Below are 19,504 nucleotides of genomic sequence, written 5' to 3' on the forward strand. Positions count from 1 at the left end.
TCAAGTGAAAGAGTCCCATTCAATTATATCACATGAAGGCAGACATAAAGGATTCCTGCCTTTAGCACACTGGATCCAGCTTTTAAAGAGACCAAACAATCAGAAGAGATAATGCTCCAAATACAGAGTAATTCTCAGCAGTGATTCTGACATTGTCTATTACTTACTACACACTTACATTGGACCTGATTCATCATTGCCTGCAGTTCCCCCAACACAGACGGCCACTGTGCCAGAGACCTGTGGTCATGTCAAGTTGAGCTGGGGAAATTCCATAGATGGGTAAAGCAGGACTGAGACAGTTCTAGCTATTCCCTGATTACTACAAGGCCCGTAGAAGCTCTGAGCAGCCAGTGATGCCTTAACCAAAGCTGGGAGCTAAACCAGGACCTGAAGCATTAGGACTGGGGAGGCAAAAGCACCCTCCAGAATTGAGCCCTCTGAGACTAGTAGGGATGAAAACATGCAAGGGAAAAAGATTTAGAGAGAAAAATGTCAGAATGAATCTTGCCCTGGGAGGTGTAGCCTCATCTGTAATAATTAAATTATCTTTCACTGTTTTCTCTCCTGAGGTTAAATATGAATTAGCATGCAGTGATCTGCAAGGGGTCAGCCTCCAGATCAGCTACAGTAGAGAGGTTGTCATTAGAATGAGGACCTGGAGATGCACTGGGACAACAGACTGCTTTTCCCACTTAATTGCTTTTTGTTAGCCAACCAAACAAAGATACACACACACTGCAATCTGGCAAAGGAGAGAGGAATAATACAGAATGGCCAGTATTTGCCTTATTCACACCATCCTTTGCGGAGATGTCCGAGAGTTGGTATGTGGTCATCATCCTGCTGTCTCCCATGGCACTCAGGACAAGAAACATCTTTTATAATATATAAAACTAATGCTCACTTTATCATATGCATATTGATAGTGGTTTTGATCTCCTTTTCCTCATCTGAACTTCCACACTCCAGTTCTTTTAGTGTCTCCACTTCCTATAAGTTAAATATCCCTCTACTTTACAATCATTAACATTACATCAATTAGTTGCCATAGTAATATTGAGTTAATGCTTGTGAGTTTTGGGTAGACATATTTCTTAAAAATACTTTAAAATATCAATAACCTGTTTGCAGTTTCTTGCTTCATACCAGTTAACTGACTAATTACACTTATTTATTGCTAAACTTCAACTTGTGACTTATAGTCACTTGCTTATCAGTTAATTATGTCAAGCTTCAGCCTAAGCCTTGATTACTTTTGCCAAACAAACTATCTTACAGGCCTTGGGCCTAGTTGGTCCTCTACTTTGCATTACTGCATCACACAGTACTTATATCTTACCTACATATACATATGACTGGCTACAGAGGAAAAAAAATTCAAGCATATGTCCTCCCAACATATAGTATATGTGTTCAATGAAAATGTGAGTTTAGTGTATCTATCTCATGTATTGCAAGGTCGGTACTCCTCTTTAAAGTTTAACTACATTATAAAAATATTTATATATGGTCCTTGTAATGATAGGTACTAGCAGTATATTAATTCTTCTAGGCTGCAGAATGCAAACACAGAAAACATCATTCAGGCATCAGGGAGAAATTATCCTACTGCTCAAATATAAACAGTGCAGAAGTTGGCAAACTCGTTCTTTAAGTTTCAGCCAATTTTCTTTGGAGGAAGTTTTCAACAACAGCTGAAGGGTTTATTGAGGCTCAAAGAAACAAGAGTGTGCTGAGGGAGAGTTATGATATAGGAGAAGGGAGGAGAGTTGGCCAATATTTGTTCCATCAAGAAGTTCAATTGAACAGGCCATCCCTGAGCTTGCAAACTTTCTCAATTTCACAAATCGAGTGCGAGATGATCAAAATGAAAACACAGCTCCTTAGTGAGCCGGAAGGACCTTTATTGACTACAGTGGGCCTTGGATCAGGCTCTACAGCAGGAGTTCTCAAACTGGGGGTTGGGACCCCTCAGGTTGCAAGGTTATTGCATAGGGTCGCGAGCTGTCAGCCTCCACCCCAAACCCTGCTTTGCCTCCAGCATTTATAATGGTGTTAAATATTAAAAAATATGTTTTTAATTTATAAGGGGGGGGGGTGTCAAACTCAGAGGCTTGCTATGTGAAAGGGGTCACCAGTACAAAAGTTTGAGAACCACTGCCCTACATTATTGGTTGGTTAACCTTCACAAGGAAAGTTTGGTTGTTTACTCCTGGAACTTCCCTAGCAGCATAACTTTCTTGGGAAGAGTTGGTTTACCTGTGTCAAGATCCTGTGTGAAAATTGGCAGGAGCTTGGGATTCGAGCCAGTGATCAGAGCCAATATCAGGGTCAAGAGTCAAGCTGAGCGTTAAGCCAGAGTCAGAGTCAGGAGTGAAGCAAAGGCCAGAGATAAAGTCAGGAATCAGGCCGAGAGTCAATACCAGATATCAGGGCCCATGTTGGGGTTGCAGAGGTCAATTGGGAGTCAGAATCCAAGTCAGAGCTTTGGTCAGTACCAGGAGTTCAGAAGCAGGGCAGTCATGACAGCTAACTAGGGATCCATATTGTGTCCTAGATACTTCCTAGTATGCCCCATGGGATTATGTAGGATCAAAGAGCCAATCAGGGATTGCTAAAACCATTGTCAGTCAGATCGCTGAAGGCAAAACTTCTTGTGGTGTAAAACCTTTGTGGATTGCAGGGAGTAGTCAGGTTACAGCTGCAGATGGGTGGCACAAGGGGGATCATTGCCTGGTATCCCTGCAGGCCCAGGTTCAAATCCTTACACTTTGCACCATTCATATTAGCTATGACTTTTTTTCATGAATTGATTTATTTTTCTATCCAGCCATTGGGTTTGATTCTTCTCTTTAAAACTATAGTTCACAAAATCCATGTGATATTCATAACAGTTGTGACATAGCTAAATCTAAGGAGTTTTTCATAAAGTAAATTAAAAGATTTGACCTTATGAACTGCTTTTACACAGAACCTCTATCCCAGAAATCTTAGGCTCTGCCAGTTCAAGTTTAAAGACCATAAGAACATATGTAATCAATTTCAGAAATGTCAAAATCTTTATATGGTGTTTTAATACCAGTTCTTGAACCTATTCCAAAAGAGTTGTTCATCTAGCAAGCATTTGGTGAAAGCAGCTTCTTTGTTTCAGCTGGGATTATTTGCTAGCTTTTGTACTTTATTACTGACTATCATACCACGCAGACTCCAGAATGGTTAAAGATTTGAGGTAACATTTTTCAAAAGCACCCAAGTGATTTAGGAGCTTGTCTCATTGAAAGTCAGTGGAATTTAGGCCGTTAAAAGTATGTTTACACTGCAATTAAAAAAAGAAAAGGAGTATTTGTGGCACCTTAAAGACTAACAAATGTATTTGACCATAAGCTTCCGTGAGCTACAGCTCACTTCATCGGATGCATTCCAAGTGAGCTGTAGCTCACAAAAGCTTATGCTCAAATAAATTTGTTAGTCTCTAAAGTGCCACAAGTACTCCTTTTCTTTTTGCGAATACAGACTAACACAGCTGCTACTCTGAAAACTGCAATTAAAAACTCACAGCTGGCCCGTGCCAGCTGACTCAGGCTGTGGGGCTAAAAATAAGGGGCTGTTTAATTGCTGTGTAGCTATTAGGGATCAGACTGGAGCCTGGGCTCTATAGCGTGACCAGATGTCCCGATTTTATAGGAACAGTCCCGATATTTGGGGGGTTTTCTTATATGCTCCTATTACCCCCCACCCCCTGTCCCGATTTTTCACACTTGCTGTCTGATCACCTTAGGACTCTAGGACCCTGTGAAATGAGAGGGTCCCAGAGCTCAGGCTGCAACCCAAACCCAAACATCTACACCACAATTAAACAGCCCTTTAGCCTGAGCCCTGTGAGCCCATGTCAGCTGGCACAGGCCAGCCATGGGTGTATAACTGCAGTTTAGACATCCCTTAGTGCCTAAGTCAGTTTTGAAAATGGGATTTAGGGTCCTAAGTTTCTAAGGCACTTTTAAAAATAGAACTTAGGCACATTTGAAAAATGTTAACCTTTGTCCATGTCTGATTTTCTACCATAGCTCTATAAAAGTTTCAAAATAATAAATAAAAATAATAATCCTCCCAAGAAATAGAAACAAAACAAGAAAACCCCTCAAGTGTAAAACCTTCAAAAAAGCAGGCTTTGAAATTTCAGTTGTAAATTTGAATGGATATATTTTTGTACATGCATTTTTCGCTGTGTTAAGAATTTGCATATGCAAAAACTCAGTTGTGAATGTAAATCAGTAACATAGCCATGCAACTAGCTGCTCTGTGCAGCAAACAGTGTGCGTATACAAGTGAGATTTTTCATGTGAAAGTTGAAAAGCATATGTGCAATAAAGTGTACACATACTTAATATGGTGCTGGCAATATTGGATGCTAAATTGAGACCCTCACCCCTTTGAAAATTTTACCAGCAGGATTTAAACTAGTGTCTAATCACTAGTGGTGGAATCAGACTCCAATTTTAAAGTGTTGTTATTTCTATGTTGCATTTACTATTCTGATAGTTGATTTGTAGAGGTGGGTCTAAGCAACAAATTTCAGATTTTGAACTCCCAAAGTGCAGATGTGTACAGATTAAGCTTTTGGCTCAGTATAGAGGTGGAACCAAGTCATTAAATTTGGTACTGGCTTGAGTTTAGTACTGTTATGAAGACATGGAAATTGAGCATATCCTAAATAACAAATGCTTGGGCTTAATAGGAGCACATTAAATGTGCTTCAGACTGGCTATAAAAAATATTAAAAGACTCTGCTGGCCTTCTATGCCATAAAGAAACGGGTGGATAACTACAGTACGCATAGTAATATCCCCACAGTATATCTATATCGCCAGTAAAACCACTGTTAACACTATTTGACAGTATAATTCAATTCACTCTGCTCTACAGGAGTGAGGTCTAGGTTCAAATTCCAACAACTAACATGAGCATACCCCAGAGAAACCCTAGTGTGCTGCAGCCAAATATCACAGGAACTCCAGCAACAATGCTTACAGTGCAGAACGGGGTCAATTCCCCCTCCTAAGAAAGAACAAGACATTTTTGCTCCTGTCTCAACAATAGCAATAGCATATTCCCTTTACCATAAAATCACAGAGGATTAAAAAGTAAATGCTAACGAAATCATGATCCACTCCTGTAGATCATCACTTCCAGACGTCAACAATAGTGTAACTCTCAATTAGCCAAATAAACAACCCCTCCCAAAGCTGAAAAACAGTCAGAATACTTAACTATTGTTTGTGTATTATTTGTGTTGCAGTAGCACCACAGGGACTTCAGACAGGAGGGAGGAACCTCTTCTAGTAGGCATTGTACAGACAAATAACACAAAGAGTCCCTCCAGTCCAACATTTAAGGCTTGTCTACACTGGCACTTTACAGCGCTGCAACTTTCTTGCTCGGGGTGTGAAAAAAACACCCCCCTGAGCGCTGCAAGTTTCAGCGCTGTAACGTGTCAGTATAGACAATGCATCAGTACTGGGAGCCGCACTCCCAGCACTGGTAGCTAAGCCCCTTGAGGAGGTGGGGGTTTTATAGTGCTGGGAGAGGGAGTAAGATGCCAATAGTGAGTGAGATACCCTTCCCAAGGAGCTCAGGAAAGGGGAGAAGCCATTTTTTGAGACAGTGTGGAGCCAGCCAGAGCAAGGGCAGGACTGGCTGTGTGGGGAGCTGGTGAGTCCCAGGCCTGCATGCAGGGTTCCCCCTGAGAACTGGCCTCTAGGGACCTGAAAGCAAGATCCCTCAGCTGAGCTTTTCCTTCTCCACTAATGATTTCCAGTTTGTAGAGTTTTGTTGAGAAACTTCCTCAGCCAGGCAGAGTTTGCCCTCCAGCTCCCTAGGTGAGACCAGCCACCACACATGGTCTGCTCTGCTCTGGCTGCTAGTCCAGGGCTGCTGCCTGCTCTGAGTGTGTCTGGACGCTGGGCTAGGAAACTACAGTTTGAATTTTAGAATAGTTGTGTAATCTGCACCTTGAGCCCTGCACCCCTTTGTGATGAAGGGAAATCCTGGGACCAGAAGCAGACCGACTCCTGCCTGAAGAGGATCCCTGCCAGCAGAGATCAACCCATCTGCAGTGATCGAGGAGTCCAGTGTCATCTCTGAACCTGAGGATCATTCATGGAGTTTGTGAGTGCACCATCTTTTAGTCAATCAGGAAAATTGTTTTGGGGACCCCCTACTCCCTGATCTGTGTCCTCAAGCCAGGAAGTAAGGGTTTGGGGATTTTATAACCTGCTGCATATTAAACCTGTGGAGGGACTTATCACCTCCTCCCACTGGTGAGTCCTTTGGGCTGTACTGAACCCAGTCAGCTACACTGCTAAACCACTGCAAAGAAGATATCGTGGCCATAGGTCATCAAGGGCCCAACAAAGTACGCGTACCAACGGGACACTGATCTTACGTTTGCTACATCAGGTCACGTGACTGGGGAAAGTCACCGGTATTATCAGCATGGGCACTGGTGACCCAAATAATAGTGTTTTACCCTGTTATATTTGTCTCCTGTTTAATATAATTACTGTGTTGAATATATTGTATGTATTTGTGTTATTTCTTGGGAGTCTCCAACTATGTGGCAAGTAAGTGAGGGCTACCCTGTGGTTAGAATTTTCCTCCCAAGCTGCCCTGGTGATCCTGCCAGGAAGGAGTGAGAGGGTGGAGGCACTGCCAAAAAAGTGTCAAATAAGGGAAAAATAAAGAAGACACACCCTGCTGAGTTGGTAGGATCCAGAAGAACCCAGACCTGTCCATCAACACCTGTAAGCAGATTGTCATTAAAGAAGGTAACCGGGTGGAGAGAGGGAGCTATATTACTTTTACTGTCTTTTATGGTAGGGGGGGGGCAAAGGAGCAAAAAATGAAATGTCAGCTTTGGAAAACTGAAATGAAATGAAAATATCAACTTGAAATTAAACACATTTTCATTTCAATCTTTCATCAAAAAATTGAAGTTTCTAAAAAAAAGAAAGTCAAAATGGAACTGTGTTTGCAAAATATTTGTATTTTGATGAAACTGTGTTTTTTATTTAAAAAAAATTGATCAGCTTTACATTTTCCCAACTCAGTGACGACTAACAGAAGGAGCTTGGAAAATACAAATCTATGTAGTGATTTCACATGTACAGAAACTCTGTAACTGGCAAAGTTTTGTTCAGTAAAACACATGCTGTATTTTCAGTTTGAGTCATTACTTCCTTGATCCGGAACTTCTGCCCAAACTTGAGATGTTTCCTGAAGTCCTTATATGCAATGTGGAAGCTGAAGAAAAAATGTTCATTGACCAGAATGTGTGAACACACTGTACACTTGGAAAAATTCTCATCAGGTGACAGAAATGTCTTTTTGGTGAAGGCCTCAGAGATAAAGGCAGTGAAATATGTTTATGGAAATATGATTTTCTGCATATATGGCTAGCTGCATAAGTCTGAAGCTTGGCACACATCTAATTTTGGCTTAGTAAAATGAATACTCCCTCCGCTTTTTAAGTTATTATAATTGTAGGCAAGGTGACTCACCCAGATGACATAACTAGCAGGCATTAAGAGGACAATGTACATGCCATCGGTTGAGCAGGATTCTCACAAATTCTCTTCAGGATTCTCTTCAGTCAGAATTCTGACTGAAACCCAGTTTAGGAGCCTTAAAATGCAAAGGCAGCGAAACAAGTGGACACTTTGTACGTGCATTGTGGTGTTAGATACTGCATGATATGTCAGCATTTTTATTCAACTTCCACATTCCATGTAAGGATCTCAGGAAACATCTCAAATCTGGGGAGACTTTCCGGATCAAAGAAGTAGTGATGAATGCTGAAAATACAGCATGTGTTGTACTGAACAAAAATTACCCAGGTGCAGAGTTTCTGTACATGTGAAATCATGGTGCATTAATTGGATTTGTATTTTGTAAGTGACAATAAACAGCTTCTTCAGAGGTGGGAAAATGTAGACCTGAGCCAATTTTTTTTAAATAAAAATGCAGTTTCATCCAAATCAAAATATTTTGTAAACAGTTCAATTTTAGAAGCTTCTATTTTGGTAAAAAAAAATTCAAATGAAAATACTTGCTTAATTTCAAATTGACGTTTCATTATAATTTTCGAAAGCTGACCAAAATTTAATATTTTATTTTTTGTTCCTTTTCTCACCTCTCCCCCCCACACACACACTTTTTTCCTCTTTGTAAAAGAGAGTAAAAACAGAAGAGGGAGAGAAAGTGGAGTGGGGGAGGAAGTTTTCTTCATTTCCCCCTGCACCCCTCCACACATTTTCTCCCTTTTTAATTTTCTTCCACCTTTTATCTTCCACCATATATCACCAAAATCAATATTTTTCTGCTAGCTGATTTTATGGTGCTGGGACAGTGACCCCAAGCTAGGCTAGGCTTTGCTAAATGTGAGGAGAGGCAGAGGCAAACCAAGACAAAAGGGATCATTTTAAATTTTTTGATCTCTATAAGGGAAACCCAAAATTGTACCAGAGCATAAATAATATAATAATGAACTGTACATTACCAGAACATTAACCTTCACAAGCTTGTACACACTACTCTTCCTTACTTTGTGCAGTTAACACCAAAGACATCATTACTAACAAGAACAAAAGAAATTACTCAAGTTACTCATTATCTCTTCAGAGAAGAATCAACTCTTGGTCTCCTTGGTCGTAAATCCGGCTCCATTCTTGCTGTTCTAGTCTTTGCTCCTCTTTGACTTGATGTGATCCTTAGATTCAATGTTCCTGTGGCTCTCTCTTTTTTCACCAAGCTTCTCTACAAGTAGAGCTAAGAACATAAGAATGGCCATACTAGGTCAGACCAATGGTCCATCTAGCTCAATAACCCATTTTACGACAGCGGCCAATGCCAGGTGCTTCAGAGGGAATGAACAGAGAACAGGCAATCATCAAGTGATCCATCCCCAGTCGTCCACACCCAGCTTCTGGCAAACAGAGGCTAAGAACACTCAGAGCACAGTGTTGCATACCTGCCCATCCTGACTATTAGCCATTGATGGACCAGGAACTTATCTAGTCTTTTTTAAACCCTGTTATAGTTTTGGCCTTCACAACATCCTCTGACAAAGAGTTCCACAAGTTGACTGTGCATTGTGTGAAGAAGTACTTCCTTTTGTTTGTTTTAAACCTACTGTCTATTAATTTAATTGGGTGACCCTAGTTCTTGTGTTATGTGAAGGAGTAAATAACACTTCTTTATTTACTTTCTCCACACCCGTCAAGATTTTATAAACCTCTATCATATCCCCCCTTAGTCATCTCTTTTCCAAGCTGAACAGTCCCAGTCTTTTTAATCTCTCCTCATATGGAAGCTGTTCCATACCCCTAATGATTTTTGTTGCCCCTCTCTGTACCTTTTCCAATTCCAATATATCATTTTGAAATGGGGCAACCAGATCTGAACGCAAGATGTGGGCATACCCTGGATTTATAAAAAGGCATTATGATATTTTCTGTCTTATTATCTATCCCTTTCCTAATGGTTCCTAACATTCTGTTAGTTTCTTCACCTTGTGATCCCCACTTGGCCATTAAGAACTTTAAAACTGTATTGCATCAACAGATATTCACACAGTCATTTTCTCTGTTCATTTACTGTAGGTTGTTAGCAGTTGGACTTTTCATTTACTGTTTTCAGGATCTATTTTAATCTAATCTAACACAGCTTTTCAATCAATTCCCTTTTTCACCAATTATCTTTTTTTCAGTTGTTTTTTCCCTTGATGCTCCATCTCCAATACGTCTGTAGATTTTATTTCCCTCTACTACTTCCCTTCTCCAATAGTGTCTGCTCACATGCCCAGTTCTATGTTTTTTTTACTGCTTCTTCTTTCCTCTTTCTCACTTCCCCGTCCCCTACTCTTATTCTCCTCCTCTTCTTCTTTCATTTTTCACCTCAGCTTTTACCTCAGCTCCTGTTCATCCACTAGCTCAGCATCTAAATCCTTCTTCTCTCATAGCTTCTTCCAACTGATAATGGGATTTTGGTAAGTAATTGATCTTTAAATATTCAGGGTAAATAGGACTAATCCCCTGAGATGGGATATTAGATGGATGGGATCTGAGTTACCCAGGAAAGAATTTTCTGTAGTATCTGGCTGGTGAATCTTGCCCATATGCTCAGGGTTTAGCTGATTGCCATATTTGGGGTCGGGAAGGAATTTTCCTCCAGGGCAGATTGGAGAGGCCCTGGAGGTTTTTCGCCTTCCTCTGTAGCAGGGTGACTTGAGGGAGGCTTCTCTGCTCCTTGAAGTCTTTAAACCATGATTTAAGGACTTCAATAGCTCAGACATAGGTGAGGTTTTTTGTAGGAGTGGGTGGGTGAGATTCCGTGGCCTGCGCTGTGCAGGAGGTCGGACTAGATGATCAAAATGGTCCCTTCTGACCTTAGTATCTATGAATCTATGAAACTGCCTCTCCTTCTCTGCTGACATCTTCGGAGCCACTCTCTCAGCTTAAGCTACTCTCCCATTGGCTGTTCCTTTCCCAGGACAGCATTCCATACTGCTTAATCACAGCTGCAATTCCTCATAGCACCTCAATAACTCACAGCTACAGCGGGTGCTAGTGCTGGGTCCAGGGTTACTACACTAGTAGTATACTTTCATATACCTTCAGTATAAGGTATCATAAAATCTATGAAGTAAGTTGCATGAACTGAACTTAGAAAAGACTAAACCAGCAGACAAAGGGGATAGCATCATAGTTCTCAACCATGATGACTATGTTAATGAGGCCAGCCAACAACTCTCCAACACCACCTATTTTAAAGAACTCAGAGAAGACCCAACATGCCAGTTCTTCCAAGAATTTAAGGATGTCATCAAATCCTTCCCCAAACAACTCCAAGAAAAACTTTACAACCTCATCACCCATAAGCCCACCCCAGGGACCTTCTACATGCTTCCCAAGATACACAAACAAGGAAACCCAGGAAGACCCATCATATTTGGCCATGGCACTCTTACTGAAGGAACAGCAGGACTCACAGAAGCCATCCTCAAACCACTCACCACACAAAAGGCCAGCTTTCTGCAGGACACAACCAACTTCCTCCAGAAACTGCTCAATATAAACAACCTCCCTATATATCAGCGTCCCTCAGAATGACTGCATCGCTCCTTGCCTCAAAATATCTACAAGACAATGGACAACACTCAGATATCCACTACAAACACATCACCAAATGGATCCATTTAATCTTCACCCATAAAAATTTTACATTCAGCAACAAACACTTCGTACAAATTATGGGAACAGCCATGGGTACTGGGATGGGTCCCCAGTATGCCAACCTCTTCATGTGCCATCCTGAGGAAGAATTTCTGGACAAAAGCATCATAAAATCAATGATAAACATAAGAAACATCAATGATATACTCATCCTCTGGACAGAAAACCCAAACTCCTCAGATTTCCACCACAATTTCAACAACCAGCATCCATCCATCAAACTCTCTTTAGAACACTCCCGCACCAGCATCAACTTCCTGGATCAGTTTCAACAATAGTACCCTACAGACAACTATATAGAAGAAACGCCAAATTCATCACCCTTACCTTCACAAATTTAAACACACTAACAAATTTGTTATCTACTGCCAGTCACTCAGGTACCACAAACTATGCTCAGAGGAAAAAATCTGGGATATACACCTTAACACACTTAAAACCACCTTCACCAAACAAGGACACTCCACCAGAGAAGTAGATTGTATCATGGAATGGGCCACCCAAATACCCCAAGAGAACCTGCTTCAATACAGAAAAAAAAGGCCACCAATCGCACACCCTCTAGTTGATACTTACCATCCTACACAGGAACCTATGTAAGGTTTTGTTAAACAACTACAACCCATACTTGTGATGGGGACCACATCCTGAAAGAACTTTCCTGAACCCCTTGTTCTGGCCTTCAAATAACACCCACACCTTGCCAAGCTCATCATCAGAAGCAAGATCCCCACAGACCAGACCCCATGAACTCAAAGTGGCACCAGACCCTGCCGTAAAAACAGATGCAAAACTTCCAGAAATATCTCCATTGCTACAACACACCTTTCAAGATTAATGGGTCCTACATCACTTGTTGCGATAGGCATGTGGACCCCATCTAGTGCACTAAGTGCCCCGATAACAACTATGTGGGTGAAACCAAACAATCACTATGTTCTTGAATGAACTCACATACAAAAAAAATCATGGTTTTAATAAAGACACTGGATTTATGGCTAATTATAACAATCTGTAACCCACTAACTTTTTTGTCCTATGACTGCAAAGATATTAACTGGGCACTTCACCTTGAATGGTCTCTTGCAATATGTGTTTATTTATGCTAAACAATTTGTTCCACCTTGTAGCTAATGGTGACACTCTGAGTACTCTTCCCAGACCTGGAGATCTCGGTGTAGCTCAAAAGCATTTATTTCACCAACAGAAGAGGTCCAGTAAAATATATTACTTCTCCCACATTGTCTCTCTAATATGTATGCATCTATTTTTAGCAATGGTCTAGCTTTTACCCTGTTTATTCAGTGTCTTCATTTTTGTAAGTGTCCTGTGTTGGGACAGAGGAAGCATGCAGATGTTTTCATAGGATAATTCAGAGTTCTAGGTTCTGACATTCTGGTTTATGGTCATTGTAGACTGGTATATCAACTAACAGATGCCTTTGCTTGGCTTTAGGCAAAGGAAGGGTGAATCCAAACTGCTATTTCTGGCCATGCTTTGTCTGTTTTTAATATAACAGCAGGCGCATAGGAAACCAAAATGTAATCAGTCCTTGTGTCAAGGAAAACCAAGTGGAGATAAAAAGTTAAGGTGCAACCAAATGCATTCTTTTTTCTCCATATACCCATTCAGTGAATTAGCCAATGATTCTTCTCAATTTCCATCTTTTACATTTTGGGTCTATATAATTGGGCTCAGGTTGTCCCACCTACCATTTTTGTAGCAACTGATATCTGCTGTACTCAAAGACCCACACCTGAAAAGGTGGCTATTTTCTAAAGGTAATAGTTCTTTTCTTATTAATTGTGTGTTTAATATATACTTACTTATAGACATGCTGGCCAGAATAGTTGTACCTCAGGAGACTAGATTGGGACTGAGATCCTAGCCCCATTGAAGTCAGTGGGAGTTTTGCCATTGACCAGCAAGCCAGGATTTCACCTGGGAATTCTGGAGACCCAAGTTATATTTTTATCAATATCACCAATATCCACTGTGACCTTGGGCAAATACTTTCATTTCTCCCCATCGCTAAAGAGGATGATGATACTTATGCACGCTGGCATAGGTTTTGAAATCTATTTAATAAAAGCAATAATAAATATTTGTTACAACTAAACTGAATTCCATGAGACTGCTCTGTTTGTGCATGTGTTCTGTATTGCCTGTGCAGCTTCTTAGTAATTAATATATTTCTTTCCCTTCCCATTTAATGAGTAACTATTTTCTCCCCACTTCTGTCTATAATTTACTGTGTTCTTTTGCAGATAAATGAGTTTCCTGTAGGAAATCTACTCCCTTGTTGTTATATAAAACTTCTTTGTCTGAGCATTTATTCTGGATATTAATATTGAACCCTTGTATATTTCAAGATCACTTTAAAAATGTCTCTGACTATCCTTATTATCTACCATTATTGGGTAATAGAGTTTTCCTCTCAAACCAGGTGAAGTCTCATGAGCTGCTGCATCTACCTCAGCATGCATCATTTTGTACTGCTCCAATACAGCAGACTTAGGGAATCAGGATCTCACTCGTCAGTGCTGTAAGGTCTTCTCTCTTTCTTGCTTTGCACAAGTAGTTCTTTTTGAGAAGGATAGGTCTTGAAGGCATTCACCTCTCCCAACCCAGTGAGAAGAGCCGTCAATAGGACCTATCCACTGTTACTGTCTTTAATACCCCCAGAGAGAAGTAGGAATACAGCTCTGGATGGGGGCTCTAACCATATTTTTATTTATTTTAGTAAAATGACACCTACACAGATGGAATCTAGCCCTTGTTGCTGCCATTGGCACTTGGCAAAGGGGTTACTTAAGGAAAAGGAAAGCAGGCAAAAGCATTCACTCTTTTAATTTGATGCTGCAGGAATTTGTATTTCACTTGGGGCAAAAATAACTTTAATTTGTATTCTTACCCAATCTCAGAGACTGGGACTGGGCTTGATTAGCAGGTGTAAGGCCTCCAACAAATTCCAACAGCTGCTACAGGAAGTGGTGTTGACTATTCAGGATGTGGCACTTTTCCCTCTCAGGATATGTCTGCAATGCAATCAAGGATTTTTGTTCCTTAGACACACTGAAGACAGTAACTGCAGTATAGCTGCAATAGCTGGGCGGCAGCATGGGCTAACCTTCCAAGTATGTACCCTAGGCAGGATTGTATTTGGGAGGTTAGCAGGTGACACTGCCCCTGCTGCTGGTACTTGGGCTAGTGCTCTCTTCGGTGTGCCTAAGGAGCAGCAATCCTTGATTGCATTGTAGATGTACCCTGAGAGGGAAAAGTACAATATCGTCAATAGTCAGCATGTGCTGCAATCACACCTCTTGACTCCAATGTTGACATACCTTGAGTCTGTGACAATACCTTGGCATAGTGCTGAAGGCAATACTAACAGCACAGTGCCCTCTTTTGCGAGGGAGAGAGATATTTAAAAGCCTGACATCTGTAGCTCTTAAATAATTCATGGCACTTTTTGCCAGAGTTAGGAGGGTTAGCTCCAGGGTCCTGGACAAATTTCAGTTGAAGTAACACACTTGGCTTACATAAGTGTGTTACCTGTAATTCCAGTTGTATGTGTATTCTTCACTGCCTGGGCTGCACTGCTGTGTAATCGTGCCACTAACTGCTTGGTTCTGAGGTGGAAAGAGTGATTCCTGTTTGATTGCTTAATGGATCTGTGAATGAGTGAACAGTCCCTTTATGTTTTAAGGGGCAAGTCATTTGAGATCAAGTCACCTCTCTCTGATGTTCATGGGAGAAAAAAACATTGACCCTGTAAAAACAACGAGGAATCCGGTGGCACCTTAAAGACTAACGTTTATTTGGGCATAAGCTTTTGTTGGTAAAAAACCCACTTCTTCAGATGCATGGAGTGAAAATTACAGATACAGACTTAAATATATATTGGCACATGAAGAGAGGGGAGTTACCTTACAAGTGGAGAACCAATGCTGAAGGCCAATTTAGTCAGGGTGGATGTAGTTCACTGCCAATAATAGTTGAGGAGGTGTCAATACCAAGAGAGGAAAAGTTGCTTTTGTAGTGAGCCAGCCACTCCCAGTCCCTATTCAAGCCCAAATTGATGGTGTTAAGTTTGCAAATGAATTGTAGCTCAGCTTTGAAGTCTGTTTTTGGAGTTTTTTTTGTAGAAGTATGGCTACTTTTAAATCTGTTATTGAGTGTCCAGGGTCATTGAAGTGTTGTCCTAATGGCTTTTGTATGTTACCGTTCCTGATGTCTGATTTGCATCCATTTATCCTTTAACGTAGAGACTGTCCAGTTTGGCCAATGTACATGGCAGAGGGGCATTGCTGGAACATGATGGCATATATAACATTAGTAGATGTGCAAGTGAATGAGCCTCTGATGGTGTGGCTGGTGTGGTTGGGTCCTATAATGGTGTCATTAGAGTATACATGGGGACAGGCAATGGGGGTTTGTTGCAGGGATTGGTTCCTGGGTTAGTGTTTCTGTGGTGTCGTGTGTAGTTGCTGGTGAGTATTTGCTTCAGGTTGGGGGGCTGCCTGTAAGCAAGGATTGACCTGCCTCCCAAGGCTTGTGAGAGTGGGGGATTGTTTTCCAGGATAGGTTGTAGATCGTTGATGATATGCTGGAGACGTTTTAGCTGGGAGCTGTATGTGATGGCCAGTGGTGTTCTGTTATTTTCCTTGTTGGACCTCCCTATAGTAGGTGATTTCTGGGTACTGGTCTTGCTCTATCAATCTGTTTCCTCACTTCCCCAGGTGAGTATTGTAGTTTTAAGAATGCTTGATAGAGATCTTCTAGGTGTTTGTCTCTGTCTGAGGGATTGGAGCAAATGCGGTTGTATCTTAAGGCTTGGCTGTAGACAATGGATCGTGTACGGTGTCGTGGATGGAAGCTGGAGGCATGTAGATAAGTATAGCAGTCAGTAGGTTTCTGGTATAGTATGGTGTTTATGTGATCATCGCTTATTTGCACTGTAGTGCCCAGGAAGTGGCTCTCTTGTATGGACTGGTCCAGGCTGAGGTTGATGATGGGTGGAAATTGTTGAAATCCAGGTGGAATTCTTCAATAGCCTCCTTCCCGTCGGTCCACATGATGGAGATGTCATCAGTGTAGCATAAGTAGAGGATGGGTGCTAGGGGATGAGAGCTGAGGAAGTATTGTTCTAAATCAGCCATAAAAATGTTGGCATACTGTGGGGCCATGCGGGTACCCATAGCAGTGCCTCTGACTTGAAGTATAGGTTGTCCTCAAATCTGAAATGGTTGTAGGTGAGGACAAAGTCACAAAGCTCAGCCACCAGTCACAAGTGCAAACAGATGGATTTTAAAAATAAAATGTAGAAGCTATTTGAAGTTGCTCTGAGATTTGGAATTGTGAAGGTGGCTCAACAGACAGAGGCCCAGCGGGGTGTGAGAAATGACTATCCAATGGCCATCCTCTCCACTGGTGGTAGCAGAAAGGCTGAGTGAAATCAACTCACTTAGCATTTGCCTAGAATACTTGGCCTAACACCCCTACTCTTGCAGCTCATTAATTAGGGTTGCCAACTTTATAATCCCTGAAAACCAAACACCCCGGCCCCCTGCCCCACTGGCCTTCCCCCTCCATTACTCACTTTCTACCCCCATCCCCATCACTTGTTCCCCCATCCCCCAGGATTCACCTGCTGCCTGCAGAGCCGGGCTGGGAGGAGCTGATGCAGAGCCTGCCTCCCTGCCCAATCGGGGCACAGCAGGAGTCAGTTCCCAGAGTGAGGGGCTGGGGTGGAGAAATCAGGGCACAGTGGGGGGTCCCCATAGTGAGGGGCTGGGGGCACAGCAGGCCAGAGGGGCAGACAGGATCCCCCCTTGTCCCCCTCCAGACAGCACCAGTACCTACTTTGGAGCCCGGTCCAGGAGCCAGCCAGTTCTCTTCATCAGAATGGGGGGCGGGAAGAGCAGCGGTTGCTAAGCAGAGCTGCTCCTCCAAGCTCCAGCAGCAACTGCTGCTCTTCCCACCCCACAGTAGGAGAGGCCAGTTACAGCTTTTAGCAGCTGACTGGATGCTGCCAGGTTCCCTATTTGACCAGACGTTCCACTCAAAAACCGGACACCTGGAAACCCTAACCAAGTGGGCAGGTGCCCAAAACACAGCACCTCCACTAGCAGAGACCTCGCTGAACTCTAGCATTAACTCAGTATCAATACAAAGAGAGCACTTACAGAATTACCAGTCTCATTTCCCGTAGCATCTGTTCATAGGTTTTTGTTTTTATTTTTAATCAGAGATACTATCCAAATATTGGCTTGGCTTAACCTTGTTTAGCACGCAGATCTGATAAGATCACAACATCACATGTCCAGTATAATACCAAACTCCTATTGAAGCCACTGAACATCATCACTAGAAGTTAAGAATTTGGCCATCTGAAGTCAGTGGAAATTTTTCCTGAGTTTAAGAGTAGAGCTTTGAGCCTTGGGTTACTTCAAAGCTGATATACTGGTTAAAGAGAAATCAGAGTTTATAATTTTTCTCTCATTTGCCATAAAAGAGAACACTTCCTTTCCTTGCACTGCACCCCATAATATTCAAGATTATAATAATCAGGCAGATTAGATGGGTCTTTATTTCTGCTTAGTCAGTGAACACATCAGCTGGTTATATTCTTTTTAAAAAATCTAAGCTTATTTAGTCCCTTTTAAAAATAAAAATGTGATTTTAGGTTAACATCTTTTCAGGGTAACAAAACTGTTATGTTTCATAGATTTTTATATGGAGATATTTCATTAGTAAAACAATCGCCCCAAGCAGCTACTAAGAATGTCATATGGCTTCCCTCCAAGCCTTCTGCCTCTCCCCCAAATATTTCCAAAAGCGTGTTGCCACCTTTACCTGACAGTCAACCTGACAGTCTCAAACAGCAACAAAGGCCTTTATTCCAGGTTGGGTTACTAGAAATCCAGTGCAGGAGCTTTTCAGGATTTGCAGTCAAAGGACCAATGCTCTCCTACTTCACTAATAGAACTCCCAGTGAAGTCACTAAGGATTTTGCTGAGAGAGGAGCATGGGATCTGCCCCTAGACTTGTATGTTTACATTCTTCTATGAGCCTTTTATTTTTGGACTATCCTGACAATGTTATCGATAACTATGTTCTGTGACAGGGTCAGGCCAGACTGCTACAGGAGAGTGCCGGAAGGAAGATATATTAGCCTCAGGATAAGCAGGTCCCTCTTCCCCTGGTAACTGAGCTGGGGTTATTCCAGGTTAATTAGGACACCTGGAGCTAATTAAGAATCTGCCAGAACAGGTTAAAAGCCTTCCCCAGACAGCCAGGGGGTGATAGACATTGTGGGAGTGGAGGTGAGCTGTTGGAGAGCTGAGCAGTGCAGAAGCTGACAAGGATCAGGGAAGAACCCCCTAGGTATAGAGATTGGGGAGAAACCCTACCCTAAACAGGAACTAGGGACCCTTTCAGGTCCAAAGACCTGAAGAAAAGGACCCTTCTAGAGGGGAGAACCGAGCTGTGCGTTTGCTGTGGTGCTTTCACGCCCAGAAGGGTTACCAGAGACTTCCCTGGCAGGAGGGTCGGGAGGAACCCCGCTCAAGCAAAGTGGGGACAATAAGCCAGGGGTGTGGGGAAGAAACCCAGGGAAGCTAGCAGCTTTTCCTGGGAACTGGCAGCATGAGGCTGCTACTTGTAGGGTCCCTGGGTTGGGGCCTGGAGTAGAGGGTGGGACCACCTCCTCCCGCCTTTTCCTCTCGCTAGATGTCCGCCAAGGAGGCCAGAAGCCCCAGTGAAGCAGTGAGGGCCTAGCAGGCCCAGAAACGGGAAGGCTGCTTGGAGACAGAATTTCCCCACCAACTATAAACTGGAAAATTCTGAGACACAAGACGTGATCCTGACCCATCGCTACAAGGAAGCGTGGGACCCACCAAGACGGAGAAGAAGCCCTGTTACAGCTCTTACAAGCCTTAAAGCTTGTTGTGCTTCAACCAATGCCCTCCAAGATTCATGAAAAAATTCCTCAGTTTTGTGGGAATTCCAGTCAGATTCCTAGCCAGGTTTTTGCAAGTCAACAACAAGTAATTTGGTTGGAGGACAGTTACAGGAATTTCAAGTCAGACTCCTATGAAAGGGTCATTCTACTCTCACGTATATCATAATGCAGTGGAAATTATTCAAACTCAAAACCAGTCTGAGTGGAATTTGGCTCAGATTTTAGACTGAATTCTACCTTTCTTTGT

At 42.2% G+C, this 19,504-nt stretch overlaps 1 protein-coding gene across 3 annotated transcripts in view; it reads right to left on the reverse strand.

The window, feature by feature from the left end:
- LOC119858717 (putative lysosomal acid lipase/cholesteryl ester hydrolase) overlaps positions 1-19,504 on the reverse strand; it is a 69,399-nt gene that overhangs the window by 15,880 nt on the left and 34,015 nt on the right. The window contains exon 10 of one of the 3 annotated variants that reach the window (XR_006283038.1): positions 798-993. The exons of the other annotated variants lie outside the window; for them this stretch is intronic. The gene's annotated coding sequence lies outside the window, so the exon portion shown is untranslated. The remainder of the gene's footprint in view (positions 1-797; positions 994-19,504) is intronic. 3 annotated transcript variants of the gene reach the window in all.

The sequence above is a fragment of the Dermochelys coriacea genome, chromosome 7 (genome assembly GCF_009764565.3).
Source record: "Dermochelys coriacea isolate rDerCor1 chromosome 7, rDerCor1.pri.v4, whole genome shotgun sequence".
Classification (NCBI taxonomy): Eukaryota; Metazoa; Chordata; order Testudines; family Dermochelyidae; genus Dermochelys; species Dermochelys coriacea.